This window comes from Mauremys mutica, chromosome 6 (genome assembly GCF_020497125.1).
Source record: "Mauremys mutica isolate MM-2020 ecotype Southern chromosome 6, ASM2049712v1, whole genome shotgun sequence".
Classification (NCBI taxonomy): domain Eukaryota; kingdom Metazoa; phylum Chordata; order Testudines; family Geoemydidae; genus Mauremys; species Mauremys mutica.
In genome coordinates this window covers 134,561,348-134,585,921 of record NC_059077.1, presented here as the reverse complement: position 1 = coordinate 134,585,921, position 24,574 = coordinate 134,561,348, and the positions used below count along the sequence as shown (strand labels likewise).

Here is a 24,574-nt window from a genome sequence, read left to right as displayed (position 1 = left end):
TCCAAACCTGGGATCTTGTCCCTTAGAATCACTGAGGACATTAGGGTTTGTCCTTTTTGTTTCACCTTTTACTCCATCCATCCCTCCTTTCTCTTCCTCTCTTGCTTCTTTTGTCCTTTCTCCTGTTCCCCTCCTAACACCAGGAGAGGGTGTGTGTGTGCGTGTGTGTGTGTTGCGGGGGAGTGCTCGGCAGCTCTCACTGTGGGAGGTCCACCCAAAACTGTGGAGCTGCAGTAGTGCTGGGGCAGTGATCCCCGCCAGTGACCTGGGCCATCCTTTGAGCTCTCTGGTGAGACCCCTCAGCCTCCCATCCTCAGTCTCTATCCTGATTGTCTGAGCAGGGGGTTAATGACAGGGAGGAGACTCAAGGCCTTTTTGTTCTCTTTTAAGACCAAGTAAATAAGTCATAACCACTTATATGTTTGATGGATTTTGCTGCTTCTCTGCATTAATTGTCTCTGAGCACTTCATGATTCTCTCTAACATTGCAGTTCTCCTAAAACACTGGCTGAATAATTACTGTGCATACTTGTTGGTCTGGAGCTCATCTGAGAGCACTTTATTGAGGTCATTCAATGTATGAAATTCAAGATCTGATGGTTAATATGAAAATCAGGGCTCTGGGGTCCTATTCCCAATACTGCCATTGACTGGCTGTGTGACCTAAGACAAGTAAATTTTCCTTTCTCAGCCTGAGCGTCTTCCTCTTTCAAGTAGGGATAATTATGATCCGCTCCTACCTACCACAACACACTCACTCTTCCCCAACACACACACACACTGTCTCTCCCCACACACAAACAGTCTCCACACTGCAGCTGAAAAGCAGCTGGCAATCTAGTAGGATGACCCTGGAACAATGGGATAGAGAAACCTGCATCACTGAAAGTGCAGCCACAAAGACACCACACACCAGCTTCCCCTAGCTGGCAAGAATCAAACCTCCACAGAAAGATCCCTATGGTATTGTAGGCCGGCTTCCTAAAGCCTCAGCCTCAACCACTTAACATTGGGGCCTGTCTACACTCTGGTTCTGTTATCAATGAAGGATCATTTCCAATTGTTCGCTCAGACCAGCTTGCCCAGCACCCTCTCTGCTGTGCAGCTCTGTATGTGTGGCCATGGCTGAGCAGCAAGAATTCCTGCCCATTTCCCTTCTGGCTGGAGCATGGTTTGTGGTTAATGATGTTGCTGTAGATTGTTTGCTTCCTGCCTTGGCAATTCAGACAGTCCCTTTTCCCAACATATCTCCAGCACATCAGTCCCTGGCTGGGTCTCCTGGGCAGTGGAAAACATCCCTTGTTTGGTGCTGCCAAGGGGATCGTGCAGAGCTGAGATGTCTCTCGGCTTGGATCAAAGGGGAATGTTGGATGGAATTTATCACACAATCTTACCTGCTCCCTAGAGCCCCATGGGGAGAATGTAGAGAAGGGGGAGTCATTTCTCCCCTGCACTCCCAGAAGAGTTGCTAGGACTCCTTCCTGCCAGCTACTCACCCCTGGCTTCATCCTTAGCTCCTAGGATCTTTCTGCTCCAAAGGCTCCATAGTCCTGGGGTGGGGAGGGTGTCACTGCACAGTCTGAAACACAAGGGAGGTTTCTGGAACTGAAGGAAGGAGCAGAAAATGGAGAGGAAAGAAACAGAGACAAAACTCCTCGTCTCTCTCCCCTCCACCCCCCCATCAAGAAATGTTACCAAGGACCAGCGTTAGGGGAAATGGTGCCCTGGGCAAAACTTGTACTTTGGCAAAGTTCATAGAATCATAGAATCATAGAATTCAAGATCAGAAGGGACCATTATGATCATCTAGTCTGACCTCCTGCAAGATGCAGGCCATATAAGCCGATCCACCCACTCCTTAAGCAAGCGACCCCTGCCCCATGCTTCGGAGGAAGGCGAAAAACCTCCAGGGCCACTGCCAATCTACCCTGGAGGAAAATTCCTTCCTGACCCCAAATATGGCGGTCAGCTCAACCCCGAGCATGCGGGCAAGACTCTCCAGCCATACCCTCTGGAAAAAGGCTAAAAATATCCTATCATTGACCCATTGTACTAATTACCAGTGTGTCACTTAATTGACCTATTGACTAAGCCCGTTATCCTATCATACCATCTCTTCCATAAACTTATCTAGCTTAATCTTAAAGTCATGGAGGTCCTTCGCCCCCACTGTTTCCTTCGGCAGGCTGTTCCAGAATTGCACTCCTCTGATGGTTAGAAACCTTTGTCTAATTTCAAGCCTAAATTTCCTGACTGACAATTTATATCCGTTTGTCCTCGTGTCCACATTAGCACTGAGTTGAAATAATTCCTCTCCTTCCCTGGTATTTATCCCTCTGATATCTTTAAAGAGTGCAATCATATCTCCTCTTATCCTTCTTTTGGTTAAGGAAAATAAACCGAGATCCTCAAGTCTCCTTTTGTACGACAGGCTTTCCATTCCTCGGATCATTCTAGTGGCCCTTCTTTGTACCCGTTCCAGTTTGAATTCATCCTTCTTAAACATGGGAGACCAAAACTGCACACAATACTCCAAATGAGGTCTCACCAACGTCTTATATAACGGGACTAGCACCTCGTTATCTCTACTAGAAATACCTCGCCTAATGCATCCCAAGACCGCATTAGCTTTTTTAACGGCCACATCACATTGCCTACTCATAGTCATCCTACGATCAACCAGGACTCCTAGGTCCTTCTCCTCCTCCGTTACTTCCAACTGGTGCGTCCCCAGCTTATAACTAAAGTTCTTGTTAGTCATCCCTAAATGCATAACCTTACACTTCTCACTATTGAATTTCATCCTGTTACTAATACTCCAGTTTACAAGGTCATCCAAATCTCCCTGGAGGATATCCCGATCCTTTTCCGAATTGGCAATACCTCCCAACTTTGTGTCATCCGCAAACTTTATCAGCCCACTCCTACTTTTGGTTCCGAGGTCAGCGATAAATAGATTGAATAAAATCGGACCCAAAACCGAACCTTGAGGAACTCCACTGGTAACCCCCCTCCAACCTGACAGTTCACCCTTCAATACGACCCTCTGCAGTCTCCCCTTTAACCAGCTCCTTATCCACCTCTGGATTTTCATTTCGATACCCATCTTTTCCAATTTAACCAGTAATTCCCCATGCGGTACCGTATCAAACGCCTTATTGAAATCAAGATATATTAGATCCACCGCATTTCCCTTGTCTAAAAAATCTGTTACTTTCTCAAAGAAGGAGATCAGGTTGGTTTGGCACGATCTACCTTTCATAAAACCATGCTGTAATTTGTTCTTGGTTCAGGCTTGTAGCAGTGATGGAATAAACTGCAGGTTCAAATCAAGTCTCTGGAGTACATCCACAACTGGGATGGTCCATTCAGTCCTTTGCACAGAGCTTCAGTTTGTAGCAAAGTCCCTCCAGAGGTAGGAAGCAGGACTGAAGACAAGATGGAGATGAGGCATCAGTCTTTTATAGTCTCTTGCCATGTGGTCTTTGCTTTCTTTGTCCCAAGGACACTCTATCCAGCACGTGACATCGAAAAACCTTAGATTTCTCTCCATAGGCAGGTCCCTGCACACCTTGCTGAGCCACAAGGCATATCTGCCTTCTCTCAATGGGTCAGTTGTATAGCTGATGGTCCTTAATGGGCCATCAAGCAGGCTAGGCAGAGCTGACACCAATTTGTCTGGCTGGGGTGTTCCCCAGAAGCATAGCACAAGTTGGAAATACAGGCAGCATAGAGCCAATATTCATAATGTCAACTACAAAAATGATACATATCTAGAGATAGCATAATTATAATCAACCAATCATCACCTCTCCATAGACCCTTTATGTGACCACCTTTATACAATATTGGCTGCAAATATAGAACAGTGGTGGCAACGGTGATCTATACAGTTACAGATTATGTCAATAACGTCACAGGAGGTGAGATGGTATCAGTGAGACTGATACTGGAATACTGCCTCCAGTTTTGGTGTCCTCATTTGAAAAAGATGGTGTGAAATTGGAGTTGAGGCAGCAAAGAGCCACCAAATGTTCTGAGGGCTGGAGAAAAATGCCTTCTAGTGAGCTATTGAAAGAGCTCAACCTGTTTAGCTTCTCAAAAGAAGATTGAAAGGTGATTTCATTGAAACGTTGAAGTGCCTTAATGGAGAGAAAAGATTGGCTATTAAAGGGCTCTTTAATGTAGCAGAGAAAGGCATTAAAGAACCCAATGGCTGGAAGGTGAAAAGAGACAAATTCATATTACAATTAAGGCACAAATATTCAACAGTGAGGATCATTCACCACAGGAACAAGCTACCAAGGAAATTGGTGCATTCTCCATCTCGTGACGTCATTTCATGAAGACTAGATGCCTTTCTGGAATGTGTTTACCCCAAAAGTAGCTCTTGTGTCATACAGGAGGCCTGTGATATGCAGGGGTCAGATTAGATGCTCTAATGGTCTCTTCTGGCCATAAAGTCAACTAATTTCTGAAAAACTAAGTGTAGCATTGGGAGCAGCGTCTGATGTTTTACTGTCTAGCTGGCTTGCTTCCTAGAATGAGCGCTCCTTGAGTGGGGTGATCCACAGTGAGTAGCTCAAACCGTGCCTGGCCAGAGGCAGGACATTAGCACAGCAAGGGAGGGGTGTGGCAGTGACATCACAAAGGCCTTTTGCAGGACCTCAGACTATTGGTCAAAGGTGGTGGGGAGGTGGTGACCTCACAGAGAGATGCTGACATGAGCCAGGCAGGACAGGGGCGAGGGGCCAGGGAAACCTCAGAGACCCTGTGGCTTTGCTTCAGCAAGTCTCCTTCTCCAGGTCTCTCTTTGAGGACTGAGAGTATTCGGGTTCACGGACGTGAGCGCCAGGAGGAACCTCTTTTGAGTTTTCTCCTTCCTTTTAGTGATTTTACTAGAAAACAGATGTCCCTGTTTAGAGGGTTAGAGCCTCCTCGAGGTTTGAAACTGTTCGGTCTGATCATTCTGGTGACAGTTGAATTCATGGAAAGCATGATCTTAAGGAGGCAGAATTTTATTCCACACCTGGGATTTTGTCCCTTAGAATCACTGGGGACATTAGGGTTTGTCCTTTTTGTTTCAACTTTTCCTCCATCCATCCCTTCCTCCTTTCTCTTCCTCTCTTGCTTCTTTTGTCCTTTCTCCTGTTCCCCTCCCAATACCAGGAGGGGTGTGTGTGTGTGCGTGTGTGTGTGTGTGTGTGTTGCGGGGGAGTGCTCGGCAGCTCTCACTGTGGGAGGTCCACCCAAAACTGTGGAGCTGCAGTAGTGCTGGGGCAGTGATCCCCGCCAGTGCCCTGGGCCATCCTTTTAGCTCTCTGGTGAGACCCCTCAGCCTCCCCTCCTCAGTCTCTACCCTGATTGGCTGAGCAGGGGGTTATTGACAGGGAGGAGACTCAGGTCCTTGTTGTTCTCTTTTAAGACCAAGTAAATAAGTCATAACCAGTTATATGTTTGACAAATTTTGCTGCTTCTCTGCATTAGTGGTCTCTGAGCAGTTCATGATTCTCTCTAACATTGCAGTTCTCCTCAAATACTGGCTGAATAATTACTGTGCACACTTGTTGGACTGGAGCTCATCTAAGAGCACTTTACTGAGGTCATTCAATGTATGAAATTCAAGATCCGACGGTTAATTTGAAAATCAGGGCTCTGGGGGGTCCTATTCCCAATTCAGCCATTGACTGGCTTTGTGACCTAAGACAAGTCAATTCTCCTTTCTCAGCCTGAGCGTCTCCCTCTTTCAAGTAGGGATAATAATGATCCGCTCCTACCTACCTCAACACACTCACTCTTCCCCAACACACACACACACTGTCTCTCCACACACACAAACAGTCTCCACACTGCAGCTGAAAAGCAGCTGGCAATCTAGTAGGATGACCCTGGAACAATGGGATAGAGAAACCTGCATCACTGAAAGTGCAGCCACAAAGACACCACACACCAGCTTCCCCTAGCTGGCAAGAATCAAACCTCCACATAAATATTCCTGTGGTATCGTAGGCCAGCTTCCTAAGGCCTCAGCCTCAACCACTTAACACAGGGACCTTTCTACACTCTGGTTCTGTTCTAACGGAAGGATCATTTCCAATTGTTCGCTCAGACCAGCTTGCCCAGCACCCTCACTGCTGTGCATCTCTGTATGTGTGGCCATGGCTGAACAGCAAGAATTCCTGCCCATTTCCCTTCTGGCTGGAGCATGGTTAGAGTGAGTTTGTTGTTATTGATGTTGCTGTAGATTGTTGGCTTCCTGCCTTGGCAATTCAGACAGTTCCTTTTCCCAACATATCTCCAGCACATCAGTCCCTGTCTGGGTCTCCTAGGCAGTGGAAAACATAAGAACATAAGAAAGGCCGTATCAGGTCAGACCAAAGGTCCATCTAGCCCAGTATCTGTCTACCGACAGTGGCCAATGCCAGGTGCCCCAGAGGGAGTGAACCTAACAGGCAATGATCAAGTGATCTTCCTCCTGCCATCCATCTCCATCCTCTGACAAACAGAGGCTAGGGACACCATTCTTACCCATCCTGGCTAATAGCCATTTATGGACTTAGTCACCATGAATTTATCCAGTCCCCTTTTAAACATTGTTATAGTCCTAGCCTTCACAACCTCCTCAGGTAAGGAGTTCCACAAGTTGACTGTGCGCTGCGTGAAGAAGAACGTCCTTTTATTTGTTTTAAACCTGCTGCCTATTAATTTCATTTGGTGACCTCTAGTTCTTGTATTATGGGAATAAGTAAATAACTTTTCCTTATCCACTTTCTCAATGTCACTCATGACTTTATATACCTCTGTCATATCCCCCAATAGTCTCCTCTTTTCCAAGCTGAAGAGTCCTAGCCTCATTAATCTTTCCTCATATGGGACCCTCTCCAAACCCCTGATCATATTAGTTGCCCTTTTTTGAACCTTTTCTAGTGCTAGAATATCTTTTTTGAGGTGAGGAGACCACATCTGTACACAGTATTCGAGATGTGGGCATACCATGGATTTATATAAGGGCAATACTATATTCTCCGTCTTGTTCTCTATCCCCTTTTTAACGATTCCTAACATCCTGTTTGCTTTTTTGATCGTCTCTGCACACTGCGTGGACATCTTCAGAGAACTACCCACAATGACTCCAAGATCTTTTTCCTGACTCGTTGTAGCTAAATTAGCCCCCATCATATTGTATGTATATTTGGGGTTATTTTTCCCAATGTGCATTACTTTACATTTATCCACATTAAATTTCATTTGCCATTTTGTTGCCCAATCACTTAGTTTTGTGAGAGCTTTTTGAAGTTCTTCACAATCTGCTTTGGTCTTAACTATCTTGAGTAATTTAGTATCATCTGTAAACTTTGCCACCTCACTGTTTACCCCTTTCTCCAGATCATTTATGAATAAATTGAATAGGATTGGTCCTAGGACTGACCCTTGGGGAACACTGAGGGAACTGGGATTGTTTAGCCTGCAGAAGAGAAGAATGAGGTGGGATTTGGTAGCTGCTTTCAAGTACCTGAAAGGGGGTTCCAGGCAGAGCCCAGAGCATTGCCCCCGACTCCCCCTCAGTCTTTGCTCCCCAAACCACCTGTGTGCTCACCCTCTTGGCTGTGAGACTCAAACCCTGCCTGGCTTTCTGTATGTTGGGGTTTTGTTGTCTGTTGTGTTGAAGTGCATGTGGGTCCTGTGTGATTTTTGTGGATGCCTTACATAATTTTGTGTGTGTGTGTGTGTGTGTATCACTTTTGCATGCAGATTGGTTTTTTGCTAAGTATTCTTTTGGTATGTGGCTTTTGTGCTTTCTTGTTGTGGGCTTTTGCTGTACTTTTTGGTGTGGATTTGTTCTATGTTTTGTGTGGCTTTCCCTTATGTGTATATGGCTCTGTGTGCTGTGTAGGTCTGGTTTTTGTTTATGTCTGTGTGGGCCTGTGCAGTCTGTGATGTTCTCTTTGTCTCTACTTGTCTCTCTGTTTGTATCTTCATGTGTAAATTCACTGGAACTTTTCAAACTCTCCACAGCTTTGCCAATTTTCACCAGGAATTTTACTCATTAACAAATTCTCATTTGTTCCCTACCAGTTGGTGACCATTGCCCCAGGGGCCTGTCAGTCTCAGGGTCCTGATTTCCCATTGACCCTTCCCCCTTCTATTGGGACTGGGAAGTAGCCAACCAAAAAAAAACCCACTCAGTTTTAGTAAAGGGCCAACAGTCCCTTACACAAGCTGGCCCTGTGAGGGAGGGAGAGCTCAGTGGTTTGAGTGTTGGCCTGCTAAACCCAGGTGTGTGAGCTCAGTCCCTGAGAGAGCCATTTAGGGATCTGGGATAAAAATCTGTCTGTGGCTTGGCCCTGCTTTGAGCAGGGGGTTGGACTAGATACTTCCTGAGGTCCCTTCCAACCCTGGTATTCTATGATAGAGTCACCAATGTTCAGAGAAACTAGCACAAGCTGGTCCCATGGTGTAATGCTTGGCATGTTGGAATCTGAGTTCAAATCTCAGTGGGACCTTGTGGTAAAGCCCTGGATAACCAAGTGCTTTCCTGTCTCCAGCTGTATAAGAATGAGTTGTTTACCTTGTGCTGAGTGACTCATACCCACTGGAGCCAGGTCTTTGGTTGGAATGGGGTCTAGAAGTGGCTGTGGTTTGACTGGGTGTTTGGGATTTCTGATGCCCACAAGTTTGGCCCTTGTGCTTTCTACCACACTTTTCCTCTTGCCCACATGGCGCTTGAAGAAAGGAGTGTCAGGGCCAGGTTTCATAGTCAGGGCTAGGCAGGAGGGAGGCAGAGTCCCAGGCTGGAGCCCAGCACACCTCTCCTCCTCTGGGCACCTAGGACAGAGGCGGCTGGTGCTGACAGCTCCAAGGGAAGGCTTAAAAGCCACAGAGCAACCAAGGGTAGGGTAAGAGGAGGGGAGAACCATGCCTATGTGTGGCCAGCAGCAGCCACAGAGACACCCGGCCAGCCTGCTCCCTGCCATGCAGAACCCCCACTGAAAACCACCCACAGCCAGCTGCTGATGCTCTTCCGCCAACATCACAAGACGGTAGGAAAGCAGGGCCAGCCCCCATGGAGGGGCCTCTGACTGGTCCCACTCACGGTGCTCATTTTTGCAATGGGGCAGGAGATTTTACCCCAAGAGGCTTTTCCCCAGCTGGTGAGAAGCAGAGAAACAGCCAGGCTCCAAAGACGCTGTGTAGCAAGTACCCTCCAGCACAGGGACAGGCGCACACACTAGCCCGGGCAGCCGCCCAGTTTCTTTGGCAAGTCAGGAAGGGCAAAGGCGAGACTGGAAGCACCTGGGGCTCATGCCCCAGCCTTTGTGACACCCAAACCCCAACTCCTTCCCGGGGCTCTAGCTGAAGCCAGAGCATTGGCCTGAGCAGCCAAGAAGAGGTTCCAGCCCTGAAGGGAGCAGGACGTTCAGCACAACGGTAAAACTGCACAAGCACAACGGGACTCGAACCCTCAATCGCCTGATCCGAAGTCAGATGCCTTATCCATTAGGCTACATGAACAAAACCTTTCCAAGCACTTATTTGGAAGAGGCAGACACTGTGTTTCTCAGGTCCTCTACTGAGTGGGGCCGAGACTCTCTGGGCACAAGAAGTCGAGTTCCCAGCGAGATGTGAGACAATTCTCTGGAGCCAGGTGCAGGGCTTTGGCAGGGAGGCTCAGGCATGAGGGATTGGGGTGCAGCGGACAGACCAGCTATCCAGGTGCTTAGATTTGGTCTCACTGAGGAGGAGGAGGAGGAATCCTGCTGACAGGCAGTGGCTGTGGAGAAAAAGTGGGATGTCCAGGCTGCTCAGGTCTCCTTCTTCCAGCTCCTCATCTGGCTGAGCTGCTCCACCGGCCTGGACAAGTCCTCTGCATGCTCAGCAAATAGCCCAAGAGCCATTTCTGCCCAAACCTGTGCTGGGGGGTGAGCTTCTGTCTTCCCTGTCCCATCTGCGCTAGAGCAGACCACTAGATTGAGAGAGACAGTCAACAACGATTAAGGCTAAGATTATATAAAGGGGGTCACAGAATTTGTGACTTTCAGAGATCTCAGTGACATTTTCCGCCTCAGCCCTGAGGCAGCAAGACTAGAGCTGTCGGCCGGTGGGGGCCTCACAGCTATCAGCCACCAGTGTCGGAAGGGGCTCCCACAGGCCCATGCCACCATGGATGGACCCCACAGCTCCCAGCTGCTGTGGGTGGATCCCAGAGCTCCCAGCCACCACATGTGACAGGGGGACCCTGGAGCTCCCAGTGGGGTGACTGGGTTATAAAGTCCGGTCAGCGGTGCTGCGGGGCTCAGGCAGGCTGGTCCCTACGTGTCCTAGGGCACCGCGCTGCGCCCTGGAAGTGGCCAGTAGGTCCCCCCTGCTGCACTGCTGACCAGGAGCCGCCCGAGATAAGTCTGCACCCCAACCCCCTGCCCCAGCCCTGAACCCCCCAAACCCAGAGCCCCCTCTTGCACCCCAGAGCCCTCACCCCCCTGCCCCAGCCCTGAACCCCCCCAAACCCAGAGCCCCCTCTTGCACCCCAGAGCCCTCACCCCCCTGCCCCAGCCCTGAACCCCCCCAGCCCAGAGCCCCCTCTTGCACCCCAGAGCCCTAACCCCTCTGTCCCAGCCCTGAACCCCCCCAGCCCAGAGCCCCCTCTTGCACCCCAGAGCCCTCACCCCTCTGCCCCAGCCCTGAACCCCCCCAGCCCAGAGCCCCCTCTTGCACCCCAGAGCCCTCACACCCCTTCCCCAGCCCTGAACCCCCCCAGCCCAGAGCCCCCCCTTGAACCCCCCCGCCCTCACCCCCTGCCCCAGCCCTGAACCCCCCCACCCCAGAGCCCCCTCTTGCACCCCAGCTCCCGGCCCCCCGTGCCCCATCCCTGAACCCCCCCAGCCCAGAGCCCCCTCTTGCACCCCAGAGCCCTCACCCCTCTGCCCCAGCCCTGAACCCCCCCAGCCCAGAGCCCCCTCTTGCACCCCAGAGCCCTCACCCCCTGCCCCAGCCCTGAACCCCCCACCCCAGAGCCCCCGCTTGCACCCCAGAGCCCTCACCCCCCTGCCCCAGCCCTGAACCCCCCCAGCCCAGAGCCCCCTCTTGCAACCCTTAGAGATGAGCGCCTGCCCGAGCCCTGAACCCCCCCAGCCCAGAGCCCCCTCTTGCACCCCAGAGCCCTCACCCCCTGCCCCAGCCCTGCACCCCCCCAGACCAGAGCCGACTCTTGCACCCCAGAGCCCTCACCCCTCTGCCCCAGCCCTGAACCCCCCCAGCCCAGAGCCCCCTCTTGCACCCCAGAGCCCTCACCCCCCTGCACTTCAACCTCCTGCCCCAGCCCAGAGCTTCCTCCCACACCTGAACCCATCATCCCTGCTCCCACCCCAGAGCCATCACCCCATCCTGGACCCCAACCCCCTGCCTCAACCCACAGCCCCCTCCTGCACTCTGAATCCCTCAGCCCCACCCTGCAGCCTGGAGCCCCCTCCTCCACCCCAAACCCCTCATCTCCCCACAGCTCCCACAGGCAGACCCTGGAGCTCCCAGCAGCCATGGGTGGCCAGGGAGCCCCCACAGCCCCACCCCACTGCGTATGGACCCTGCAGCTCCTACGAGTGGACCCCAGAGCTCCCAGCTGCTGCGGATGGACCCAGGATTTCCCAACAGACATTGAGGGTGTGAAGACCCTGCAGCCCTCAGACAAACGCACCAGCCGGGGAGCAGGAGTGTGGGGCTGCTCCAGGGTGACCAGATGTCCCATGTTTAAAGGGACAGGCCGGTTTGGCTGGACTTTTTCTTATATAGGAGCCTATTACCCCCCCCGTCCCGTTTTCCACAGTTGCTTCAAGGTCACCCTCTGGGGCAGCTCTGCGGGGACGGACTTGCACACTTGGGATGTTAGTGCAAAAAAACTCCTCCTGGGCTGAGTAAAGGGCAGAGACCTGCCCTCAGCCTGCCCTGAGTGGGGGTCACCCAAACCGACCCTCACTCACCAGGCAGGTGTCACCCTGCTGCCTGGGGAAAAGGCAACACGCCCCCACTCCCCAGCTCTGCGAGGGCAGAGAGCCAATGAGAACTTCTATTGAAAGGGAAAGAGAATCAAGCCTGAGTTTGGGAAAACCCCACAACCACATTCAAATCTACGCTCATCAGCAACCTCCCACCCCAGAGTACGCTGGGCAGTGCTGTGCCTCAGTTTCTCACCTTGCGGTGTGACAGGCCAATCCAATGTTCCTTTAACAGACCCCTCCACTCTCCTCCCCCAACCCCCACTCCCCTTGGGCAGCAACGCCCCAGGGGTGGGGGAGGGAGGGGAAGGCATCAAGAGAAACCTCAGCTTCTGCTGCTGACACTCCTTCAACCGGCTCTCGGTTTGCCCTGTTCACTCTGCGTCGCTGCCGCTCCACGGCATTGTCCGTCACCCTGCTGCTGAGAGCTCCTGTGTCGGCACTTCCCCTGCTGCCCCCTGCCTGTCTCCTGCAGCCTCTGCGCGACCACCGAGTGGGGGAACCTCGCTACAAGTGCAGCCTGGGCAGCCTCTGTCATTGCAACACCATGGGCAGGGCGTGAACCGCCAGCTGGGGGAGACTAACGCCCTGCCCCGCCCCTTCCACCTGAGGCCCCGCCCCTTCTGCGAACACCCCTGTGCCCAGCCTACACCAGCCCTTAGATCCCTCTTGGTATTTCAATGCAGGCACTGACCTGTGAGAGGAAAACATCAGCTCATAAACACAGAGACTGAATTCCCCACATTTAATCTTGCTGCACTTTCCAGAAAGTCACAACATTCATTTAATTCTTACTAGGACAGAGAAAAAAATAAGTGACACTAAGTTTTTGGCTTAGTTAAATAAAATTAAGTGTTTAATTAACATAGTAAAATATATCCTGATTCCGCTAACTAACACCATAACATGAAATAAGAAGAGACAAATCTTGTCAGTGATGACTAATTTCGCAAATGATCTTCCCATTATTAATTTCCACACTGCCCCGTTGGAGGTCTGGGCACCTCCAGTGTCACTGCTCTGCATTCACCTTCCCCTAGAATTGTTCTTGGCCATTCCCAAATTTGGAAATTTGCAGTTCACAGTGTGAATAGTGACCCCGGCTCCTTCCTGCACCTGCTCTACATTGCTCCACAGCAGCTTCTCCCCCTACAGAGTCACCCCAGCACTGCAGCGCAGCCACCCAGGGTTTTGCAAAAATTAATAATACAGAGTTTGGAGGAAAGTAAACATTTGTGAGTTGTGGAAATAGCAAAAGGCAACAGTTGTGGTGTTACAAGAAGGCAGTTTTTGGATAAATAATAAAACCCAGTTATATAAATGTAACTGTATGTGCAGCTCTGTGCACTCACGTTGGATGGAAGCTTAGTAGTTAAATTATACAAGAGGGTCAGGTAAAGTGGCTGCTACCACCACTGTGTTTTGTCCCAAGAAGCCTTTATAGACATTCTGAGGGGAAATTGGCCCTTTGCCCACAGAAATGGTCTATAGGGGACGGCTGCAGGCAGCAGGTGGAGAGATAATCTCATCAAAATGATTTGACTCCTGGGTAATGTAAGCAAAATCACTAAAGGAATGTCCGAGGTTTCTATTGGCACTTAACTTGCCTGCCCCTGGCTGTCTCTGGTTGTACAAGATGGACGTGTAATCGGGGTACAGTTGTGTAAAAAAAAATTATTGCAGTGCAAGGGATGTTAGACAAAACAAAATGTTGTGTGTAATTGTGTAAGGTTTTAAAAACCTAAAGTGAGACTTATGGTTTGTAACATAATGTCATGAAGGTTAAACTATGGAAGGAATGTGCGTTTTCCCAGGACGTGTGCAGTGTATATTGAAGAAGGGGTAAAAGAAATGCAAACAAAACATGGTACTTAATTCAAACCCTATTAGGGCTCCAAAGGGAGCCACAATAGGTTGTGGGGTTTTTTTCAGATCTGTGTGCTTTGAAGCAGAAGATGAAAGTGGAAAGTAATCAGAACTCCGGTGGAAGTTGATTGTGTCTCTGAGCTGCTGATGGCTTTGGATCGAAAAGCAACCCCGAAAGCTGGTGTGAATGCAAATGACCTAGCTGATGGGGGAAGGAGACAACTGCCCATCAGTGGCAGCACAAAGGAGTTGCAAATAATAAATACATCTGGTCAGCAAAGAAGCTACTGGAAGACTCAGACTGTGGCCCTCCAGGAAAGGGAGGTGAAAAAACAAGTCAAGCCTGAAAATAAGGGGGACAGGTTAATCTTAAGGAGTGTGTGTGTGTGTATGTACAGTGCTAAAGCTAAATCTAAAGCTGTCTCTCAGCTGTTACCTGAGGATAAACTTAAAGCTTGGTACAGCAGAGAAACTATTGCAAACTGGTCTGTTGTACAAGAGGGGAAACTGAGGCACACCACCTCATGACTTTCATAAATGACCAGCGAGTGGGGTAATTCACTACCTGACTATAGAACAAAATAAGGACAGCCTGGAGGTAATTCTTCTGTTTTTCCTGCAATTAGCAAGGAAATTTGTAAAAGGAAGTGGTATTATTATTATTAAGCACTAATCTGTCCCCACCGGGGGGAGTGTGTGGAAATTGTTTCTTTTGTTTTTCAGACACTCTAGAAGCAAACTGGTGCCAGCAAAAGACTAACCCATAATACCATGAATCTATGTTTTGTGTTGTTTGTCATGTTGTTAGCATTGTTGTGATTCAAGGAACAGAAAACCTCATGACATGGGTGGGGGTGGCTTCAAAAGGCTGACCTGGGGGAAGATGTGTATGGAAATTCAAAATGCTCGACTAGGAGGCCAGCACCTGTGTAATAGCTACCGTGGTATCTGGAAGTGAATCGGCAGCTAAGGTGGCCCCACAAGCCCTATGGGAATAATGAGAAGGGGATTTGCTCGCTGGGAATCAATGGAGGGGTGTGTAAAATGGTGTAAATCCAGAGAAGATGTTTGAATGTGCCCCTCCCTGATGGCCGTGGAGGAGCACACCCAATGGCCCGTGGCAAGGGGTGGACAATTGGGTGTACTGTGTATGAGGTGTTTTGCTGGAAATGTACATATTACTGGGGGCACAATTACACCAGCCCCTAACCAAATTCCACACTACACACTGCTCTCTGGGCTTTGGTGCACAGATAGATCTGTGACTCTTACTGCTGTGAATAATCGAACCAGCGCATACAGCCTGATTCCACACCACGTGGTTAAGTTGGTTTGGACAATAACCCATTTCTCTGTGGACATTCAATGGACTTATGATATGGACAAAAGCACAAAAACCTGCAGCGGCAGCGTGTTGCAACTGCCAGCAACTGGACATGTTAAGAGCTTGACCCCGTCGAAGGAGGAGAGGAGGTGTTTCGGTGGTGGCCGGGATGTTGGACCATGCGGCAGTGCTCAGGTCTCTCGGTGTTGCTGTGGATTATTACAGCGGCTGGTGTATTGCTAAGTATACTTGTGTTACGTTGCCTATGGAAATAACCGAGAAGTAATGGAGTAAGCCCCTCCCCCCTGTACTAGACAACCTGGACCCAACCTTCCCAGGCCCACTATAGTGGGAAGTCTGGAACACTAATTGGAACGGGTGTGGCCCACCCGTACGAGAGAAGGTGCAGGGCACTGCACTACGCACGGGGCAGTGGGACAAATGGAATATCAACACCTTCCACCTTGATGCCTGGCCCTATCAGGAAATGTGTCACCATATGTCCTATGTCTTGCTAAGGGGGAGAATGGGAACAGGGACACAGGCAAGGCTCTGTGGCATCAGGGCTGGGATGGGGACACCGAGGAAGGAAACTGGAATCGTTGCTTGCTGGAAGTTCAATCCAATAAACATCTAATTGTTTGCACCTTGGGACTTTGGGCATTGCTGCTCTGTGTGTACGCAAGAAGGACCCTGTAATGGGAGGGTGAAGGGATAAACCCTCTAACACTAACTAACATCTAACACACATTTCAACCTCTTCTTTTCACACCCTTGCTCATTCTCAGGGGCTGCTTTGTCTCCAGACAGATCCCTTCTCTTTCAGGACGGCCTTGCTCTTTCCATCTGTTTCACTCACTGAGGTGTCAGAGTAAACACTCCCCTTCCCTCTAGTCTCAGACAAACACTAGTATTAACTGTTTGCTACCGAGGGGTTTAGAAAGCATTTGTCAAGATGCCATTTCTGGGACATTTTCCAAAGATCCAATATTTTGTGTTCAAACATCTCCCAGCTTCCTTGGTGAAAATAAGGCCAAGGCTTCCTTGCAATATAGAGGCAGTTTTTCACCCCAGATGGGACTTGAACCCACAATCTCTGACTTAGAAAGCCATTGCCTTGTCCATTAGGCCACTGGGGCCCTGTAAAAGAATGGAAATTCAATCTCCTAAATGCATATTTCTCATATTAACTTGGAAGCCAAATAACCTCTTTCTGCACCTTACAGAAATGTCTGCATCCCCTGGCAGCGAGGCTACTGGGGAGGTCGTTTATAGAGCTGAGCACCACCTTTCTGCCAGCCATCTTTAGAGAAGAAGGCTCTTTCCCCTGACAGCCACACAGCACTGTCTGGCGTCCTGAGAGCCTCCCTCGTGTTCTCCCGCAGCAGCCGTCTGCCGGTGTGGGTGGGAAAAGGGGACCAGGAAGCACTGCAGCCTCATTCCGGGACAGGAGGCCCTCGCCACGCCCAGGCCTACCTCTTGCCTTCAGCCCAGGCAGCCAGAGGTGCCGGGGAGCTCCCTGGCAGGCCGCCGCCTCACCCAGGAAAAAAGGAAAAGGGGATGAATGAAGAAGTCAGGAAATAACAAGGAAATGAAGAGGTTTGTCGAATGGGTTTCTGCCCAATTTACCATCTTCTCAGCTACCGCTCAAAGTTAAAGACCTAAAGTCAACCTATCGGCATAAGTACAGATGGTTAGGTGGGAATTAAAAGGAGCTGCTGTCATAAGTGTTAGGTGCCTGCAAGCAGCATGCAGAGCGTTTAAAAACGCTGCAATTAGAGGCTCAGATGAAACGTTTGCCCTAAATCAGAAACGACAATGGGACGACCAGCAGAACGCCACTCTAGGTAAACGGCCGAGTACTGGAGGCTGTTAGAGGCAAAAAGTCATTCCTCAAAATTTGGAAATCAGATCCTAGTGAGGATAATAGGAAGGTGCACAAACTCTGGCCTGTTAATTGTCAAAGTGTAACAAGTCAGGCCAAGAAAGAATCTGAGAAGCAACATGCTAAAGACACAAAAGCTAACCCTAAATCCGGTCAATGCGACTCCTGGTCTGTCCCCGCAGAAAGGTGAACCCCCTCTGTGGCTGGAGTGAGCTCCTCTAAGCCGACCTCACTACAGACCTGCACCAGGTAGTGCTCATTGTAAAAATGTTTCCTCTGACGGTTGGGAAAACGGGACCAGCGGTGCTCAGGCTGGCTGACACAATTAACCCCCCCCCCCAACAACAAACATCATGCAGTCCAGAGGAAGGGAGCCTTTGATCTTCCCTCTCATGCCTTAACTGGGGACCATACACACTAATATAGCAGTAACCAGTGCCACAGAGCACAAAGCCCACCAGTAATGCCCTCGCTGGTCTAAGCTCCCCCACCTTCTGTACTCGCACCGCGAAAGTGACTGTACTCCAGCCCCATCATTCTTCCCTGGCCAGGAGGCCCTTCCTCCAATCACCCTCTGCCCATTGATCTACCCTAAAGTCATGAACGTGCATTTCCTGAACACCCACCATGGCCAAGTCCAGCTGCTCCAAGGCACTGAACATCAAGCGCCTCCTCCTGGGCCCCCAAATCCCTTCCACCTTCCACAGGGCCACTTTTACAGATGCCCCTTCCCTGGTACTGCCTTCGCTCAGCTGCACAGAGGAGTTTTCACCCCCAGTCCCTGCCTGTCACTGCCCAGCAGCCCTCTGGCACCATTCCTGAGGGTCATCCTGCCTCACTCTCTTCCTGCCATGTTGGGAAAGACAGCTCCCATCTGTCCTTGGTAAAGGTCAGGTGGGCCAACTAGGGGCAGAAGCCCATTCTATGTTTTCCTACTGCAGAGCCCAAGATCAGAGACTCACCGTCAGTGCCACCCACAGGGGAGGCAAGCAGGGCAATTTGTCCCAGGCCCCACAGGGGCCCCATGAGACTACAGCATTGCAACATTTTTTTAATGGAAGGGGCCCCCAAAATTGCTTTGTTCCATACCCCCTAAATCCTCTAGGACAGCCCTGCTCATCTTGGGTGCAGACACCACTGTGCTCCCAGAGAACAAGCCACCACCACACAAAGAGGGATGAAAGGACCTGCCAAAGCCTGAGATTGAACCAGGGACCTTTAGATCCTCAGTTTAACGCTCTCCCAACTGAGCTACTTTGATAACTGCATGTAAGCATTTTGGCCTGTTGCCTCTCTGTCTGGGAGGTTTTTGCAGCAGTTACACACAAAAAGGACGTCATTGTGAGCGGCCCATGAAGACAAGACTCGCTTTTGCCAGCCTTGCTCAGCTTGACTTGCTGCCTCACCCCGTTCCTGCCCTAGTGCCCGGGTTGACCTGGTGGTGGAAGGGGACTGGGGGCCAGTGGTACGGGGAGGAAGTTGACCTGGACCCTGAGCTAGACTAGACCCTGGCGGTGAGAGTCTGGCCACCACTCGCCGCCCCACCCTGTTGTCCTGGCTTCCCCCACTGGGCGTCATTTTGGGAGGGAAGTGGGGCTTCTGCCTCCCCTCCCCGATTTTCACACCGCAGAGGAGTGCGAACAGGAAAACGAATGGCTGCTCCACACCCCCACCGGAGGAACCCGGCGCCCTTAGCTGTGGGGAGTAAGAAGTGGCTGTTGTCTGACAGGGCCTGTCCCCGAGGAGCTGGAACAGCAGCTGCCGCCTCCCCCGCGGCTCCAGGCCCTGTGAAATGCTCATTGCCTGGCTGCATGGGCGGCTGCTGCTCCGTGCTCTGGAGAGCGTCTGTATTGCTCTGTCAACCCCCCATCTGCACTGAGCCAGTCTGGTAAGGTCCCAAGTGCCCCCTCCGGCCTGGCAGCTGAGAGTCTGTGCAGACATCAGCCCCCCTGCCAGCCCCACAGGCAGCAGCAGCGCCAGCCCCCCAGCACCACAGGGGCACTCAGTGCACTTCCTGTGGGGAAATGGCTCCTTGGCGTCCAGCTGCTAGAGTGAGAGGCAGGAGAGAGCAGTGTCTGGCTCACCGTGGGGGAGAGAAGAGACCTGGTGAGTGCGGATCTCCCTCAGCCTCCCCCGCAAGGCTGGTCAGTTGTATTGTCACTGTGATAGTCGGTGCTTCCCATCAGGGCCACCCGCAACAACTCCTCCCCTTCCTTCCAAGGCCCTGCCCCCACTCCACCCCTTCCCCAAGCTCCCACCCTCGTCCCCTCCTGCCCCATTCCTCTCCCTCCCCCACCTCTCCCTGTCTCTTGCTCCTCCCTCTCCCCGCCCAGCGCCTCCTGCACCCCACTGAACAGCTGATCACTGGCAGGTGCTGAAGGGGAAGAGGAGGAGCTTGTCGGCAAGGCCTGTAGTGGGGGGGAGGGGGGAGCTGGCTGCCAGTGGGCCCTGAGCACCTATTTTTCCTCTGTTGGTTCTGCAGCCCCGTAGCTCCCATGGAGTTGCTGACTTGGCTCCTTTCGCACCCTAGAGAGAGGAGCAGAACCAGGGCTATGGCTCATCTATGGGGCACCAGGTGAGTGGCAGAGGCTTCAGGCACTGAGAGTTTGCCTGACCCCTCAGGGACACAGTGTGAGGGGGTGTCCCAGGGATCTCTATGGAAGGAGCAGAACAGGATTTACTTGGGGTGGGGAGAGAATTGAGAGTGTCTCAGGGGGTTGTACAGAGGTATTCCCCGGGTGAGGGACTGGCTAAAACACAGGCCTCGCTGTGAGCAGGATTTGAACCTGCGCAGGGGAACCCTAGTGGATTTCAACTCCAACGCCTTAACCACTCGGCCATCACAGCTATGAGCACAAAAGTGCCCCAATGCCAAAGAAACTGGTAAATAATCCCAATGCCCAGGCGTGAAGTCATCTGAACTACAGAATTCCCACCGCAAACCTGGCTCCCAAAGCACAGGGGGGATTGGGGGGTTGTTCTCTTTGCTTAGCCATGTGCAGTCACACAGAGAGCGCGTTTAAAAGTCTTCCCTCCCACAGAGCGGGAATGGGAAATGATTCTGAACTGGAAGCTTGATGTGAATGAGGATGTCTGGACCACAGGGCCAGGGACTGATCTTTGCTATAGAAACCAGTGACACATGGAGCCAGGCTAAGGAAAATGTTTCCTGGAGTCAGTAACTGGAATAGCAGCAGTATTGTGCAGAGAAATGTCTCACAAGAGCAGTCAGCGCATGGGTAGTTCGGTGGCAGAAGTCACAGCTACAGCGGGGGAGGTCTAGCTTTGGTTTCTGGCCAACAGAGGGATGAGTTTTATTATCTCCAAATTTCAGTAGAAAAATTCAGCCCCAAATTGGGTGTGGTGGGGGTTTCTCTGGTTTGTTTTGTTTCTCTCATTTGAAATGTCCTTGGTCATTTTTCTGGGAAAACTATTTGGACAAGGCCAAGGAAGAGTTAGAACAATTACAAATCTCCATGCGAGTGAGGGGGTCTCTCAGCACCAGGGGAGGGGTGGAGGTTTACATGGAGGGGAGTTGAGGAGATAAATGAGAGGCTTTTGCTCCAGCAGAGGGAGTGGCTTGGCAGGTTCATTTTTACTAAGTGAACCCCCCCCCACACACACACACATTGCTCCCCGGCTGCTGCCCCAGCTCAAACCCCACTGTCACCCCCAGCATGTGACCTACAGCTTCCCGCTGACAAAGCCCTTATCTATCAGAGACAAAATCCCCTCGTCTGCCCCTTCTCCCGGCTGAGCCCTCCCCCCACAGAGCCCAGGACAACCCCGACCTAACCATGCCGGGGGGTCGGGCTTAATCCTCAAGGCCGAGTGCAAAACCTTCAGCCGGGCACGTTTCGCTCCCTTCCCACCTCAGCCCAAGCGGCAAGGGAGAAACGGAGGATACACGCTGGCTGGAAGACGCCTCCCTCCCACTTCTCTATAGCCTGCTGTGACGTTATTAATAGGAACTGGGACCGTAGAGATCATTGTTGCCACCACTGTTATATGTGTGCAGCAAATACTGTGCAAAGGTTGGCGTGTGAGGTGTCTAGGACAAGGTTATGATTGGCTGGTGATAATGACGCTGGCTGGATGTGGGCACCATTTCTGTATTTGAAGTTATGAATATGGGCTCTGTACTTGTATCTCAAATGTATTTGATTCCAAGTAGCCTCAGTGTCGTCAGCCCCCAACTCCTTCAGGAGTCCATAGCAAAGAGACCCCCCCCCCCGACTGTCCTGGACTCCCTGGAAGGTGCCTCCCACCCCCTGCCCAATGGAGCACCGAGGATTAAAGTGGCAGCATCTAGTGTCAGTGGGGTTCAGTGGCTCAGGCCAGACACCTGAGCTGGGGACCCCCCCCATAGCACTGCTCCAGGGCCTGGGCCTGGGGTGTTCACAGCCCCCTCCTCACCCCTCCCTGAGCCCAGCCTGGCTCCTCACCTGGAACAAAGCAGAAGCGTCCGTCGGCCTCGCTGCTGTCCGAGTCCCAGGCGCTGCTGCTGTCCCATGGGGAGCGGGCCGAGCTGCTGGGGCTGGGAGAGGATCCTCCACCTCCTGCCCTGGGGAGGCTGGAAGGTCCCCACTGACCGGGCTGGGCGATGCCTCCTGCTGGAAATCGGGGCTGGGCTCCTGGGGCCGCTGCTGCTCACACAACAAGCCCCGGAGCCACCCTGCCCGGTTCTGCTCCTGGGCTGGGTCCTGCCTGCCCAGCCGCATCCTGGCCCAGCTCCATTTTGGCCTGGCCGGTGCCTCTCCCACCTCGGCGCCTGCACCGGGAGCAGGTTTCCTCTTCCAGAAGGCTGGGCACTTCCACCTCCTGGCCCGGCCGGGAGCTCCTTCCCCGCCAGCGGGGACGGAGGGGCCGCTCTGCTCCTGGGGAAGATGGCAGCTGCTTCCCTCAGGCTCTGGGGCCACCGGCAGAGCCCGGCCATCCTGGAACCGAGCGGGGAGCAGGCGTGAGTCCGGGGTCAAGGCAGCCTCTCACTAACCAGCCTGTTTGGTCCCTCCCCATCCCGGCCCCAGCCAGAGCAGCTCCTCCTCCCCCCACAGGGGTGCAGGGAGTGCAGGCTACACACAGTGGCAGGAGTTCATTGCATGATCTGCTCCCCCTCAACGCTCTCCCTCGTCATCCCTGGGGCTGCAAGAACCGGGGAATTTCGTCCTTTTTGAGCACTGGGGTCAGTCACAAAGACCATCGGTCACTTTGGAGAAGCAGCTCCCTCCTGCCAGCCCAGGACACACTCACACTCCCCCTCCCACTCCCCGCCCAGGCTAGAGAAGGAACAGAACCCAGGAGTCCGGACTTCTCTGGGGAAACCATTCCCCCCTTCAAAGTCCATCAGCATAGCAAGGCCAGGGCCTCCTCGGTTCCCATTGATTTCCATGCTCAGCAGCTCCCCGGGTCTGGCCCAGCTCAGAGACTCGGCCTGGGGAACAGTCTCCCACAAGGGAAGGGCTGGGAGCCCTATTGCTGGGACCTTGCCAAACACACTGGAGACGGCTCTGGAGAAGCCCCTCCCTGGTCTGAGAGTGAGGGGCTCCTGGGGGCTGTTTGCAAATCCAATCTCCTTTGGGAGAGATTCTCTCCCCCTCTTTCTGCCTCTCGCCAGACAGACAGGGGACACCACCGAGGAACCCTAATGCCACTCACTTGCTCTGGTGACGGAGCGATGGATGGAGGATGTTCAGTGTCATCCCTCGCCCTTCTCCTCACTCTCCAAGCCCAAGGCAGGCTGGAGGGGGGGCGGGGTGACCTGAGGAGTTACCCTGCCCAGCCAGCAGGCAGGGTGATGATACTGGGCGATCGGCTGGTGGGAAAACAAGAGTCTGTCTTATTGCCAGGGACGGAGAAACTTGGCCAGCAGCAGGGGGTGCAGAACATCACCCTAGTGCGGGGGTGACAGCGCTCCGGGATCCTGACATCCCAGCACTTTACACACCTTCCTGGAGCCTCCCAACCCCCCTGGGCTGTCGGGACTGCGACCCCAACCCCACTGATGAGAAACAGGCCTGGGGAGGGGAAGCTGCTGGCTCAGGGTCACACCAAGTGTCAGAAGTAGGGATGGGACCCAGCAGTCCTCCTTTCCAGGCCCCTTCGCTAACTATTGCTGCACACTCCCTCCCACAGCTGGCAATTACAAGCAGGCCCTCATGGCCACTCCCCCTGCCTTTGAGAGGGAGTGTGCTCTGCTGGAGTGACCGGGCCAGGGGATTGGGAGTCAGGACTCCTGGGTTCCATTGCTGGGTCTCCTATTGGTTCCACTGCTGGTTGTTTTCCTTTTCCTATGGGACGTTGGGCAAGTTGCTCCCCACTCTAGGGCTCTGTCTCCAGCAGGCAAATGGGGATTTAATACTTTCCCGCTATTGGAAAGTGCTGGGAGAATCCCCCAGCCAAAGCTGCTCTGACAGTGCTAAGCAGCATCTGACCATTCAAGGTCGGAGCGCACTGCCCAGGAGCGGGAGGGTTTGGCTCTGGGGTTTCACTTCAGCCCAGTCTAGAGAGAGGGGCCCAGCCATGGAGTTTGGCTCAAGAAGACCAATTCTCCAATTTGTTAAGGGTGTTTGGAATTCCAGTCCTGTGCTCTAAAGTGCTTGGTGTCATTTGCCAATTTTAGAAGCATGCTCACCACTCCATTTTCCAAATCAGTAATGAAAATATTGAATAGCACTGGACCCCGGACTGATCCCTGCAGGACCCACTAGGTGCACCCTCTCCGTTGGACAGCCAGACATGGAGAAGGGCTCTTGGAGTCTGGGCTTTCAACCAGCTCTGCACCCACATGGCACTGATTGCATCTAGACCGCATTTCCCTCGTTTGCTTGTGAGAATGTCCTACGGGACTGTGTCAAAAGCCTCAGTAACACCGAGATAGATCCCATATACTGTTTACCCACCTCCACTAGGCCCGGAACCCTGCCAAAGAAGGAAAGAGGATTGGTTTGGAATGATTTGTTCTTGACAAATCCATTCTCACTAGTCCTAAGAACCAAAGTATCCTGTAGGTGCTGCTAACAAAGTGATTGTTTAAGAATGTATTCCAGTATCTCCCCAGCCATGGAAGAGAGGCTAGCTAGTCTGTAAGTCCCAGGGGTCTCTTTGTTCCCATTTTAAAGATAGGACCTGTCTTGTTCATGGATGGGAGGATTTTTTTCCCCAGGGATCTCAGACGAGAACTGGGGCACAACACCTGTTTAGTTAAGGCCACAAAAATGGAGGCAGGAACCTCTGCTCTCCTGCTGGCAAAGAACCCCAGGTACCTAAAAGACAGGGAATCACATACCTGAATGGGCTTTAAAAAAGGCAGTGGTTAAAAACTTTGGCCCCGACCATATCTTGTTTCCGCAGACTAGACATTTTAGCAAACTTTAGAATTCCTTGGTGCTAAACTCTGTGAAACTCCCCTTTCTCCTTCACAGAGGGCTTTAACACCCCTTATCTCACTCAGGCTCAAAACTGCCCAGAGTTCGAGAATTGTCCCTGTTAACATTGGGCAGACGGGGAGGAGCC

The 24,574-nt window shown here is 52.0% G+C and overlaps 3 non-coding genes across 3 annotated transcripts; all 3 read right to left on the bottom strand.

The window, feature by feature from the left end:
* Window positions 1–16,243: 16,243 nt before the first annotated feature.
* TRNAR-UCU lies at window positions 16,244–16,316 on the bottom strand. The gene has a single exon. It is a non-coding gene; the product is annotated as a tRNA-Arg (tRNA).
* Window positions 16,317–18,250: 1,934 nt separating this feature from the next.
* TRNAL-GAG lies at window positions 18,251–18,323 on the bottom strand. Its single transcript has one exon. It is a non-coding gene; the product is annotated as a tRNA-Leu (tRNA).
* Window positions 18,324–19,827: 1,504 nt separating this feature from the next.
* TRNAS-UGA lies at window positions 19,828–19,909 on the bottom strand. Its single transcript has one exon. It is a non-coding gene; the product is annotated as a tRNA-Ser (tRNA).
* Between the last annotated feature and the right edge of the window lie 4,665 nt (window positions 19,910–24,574).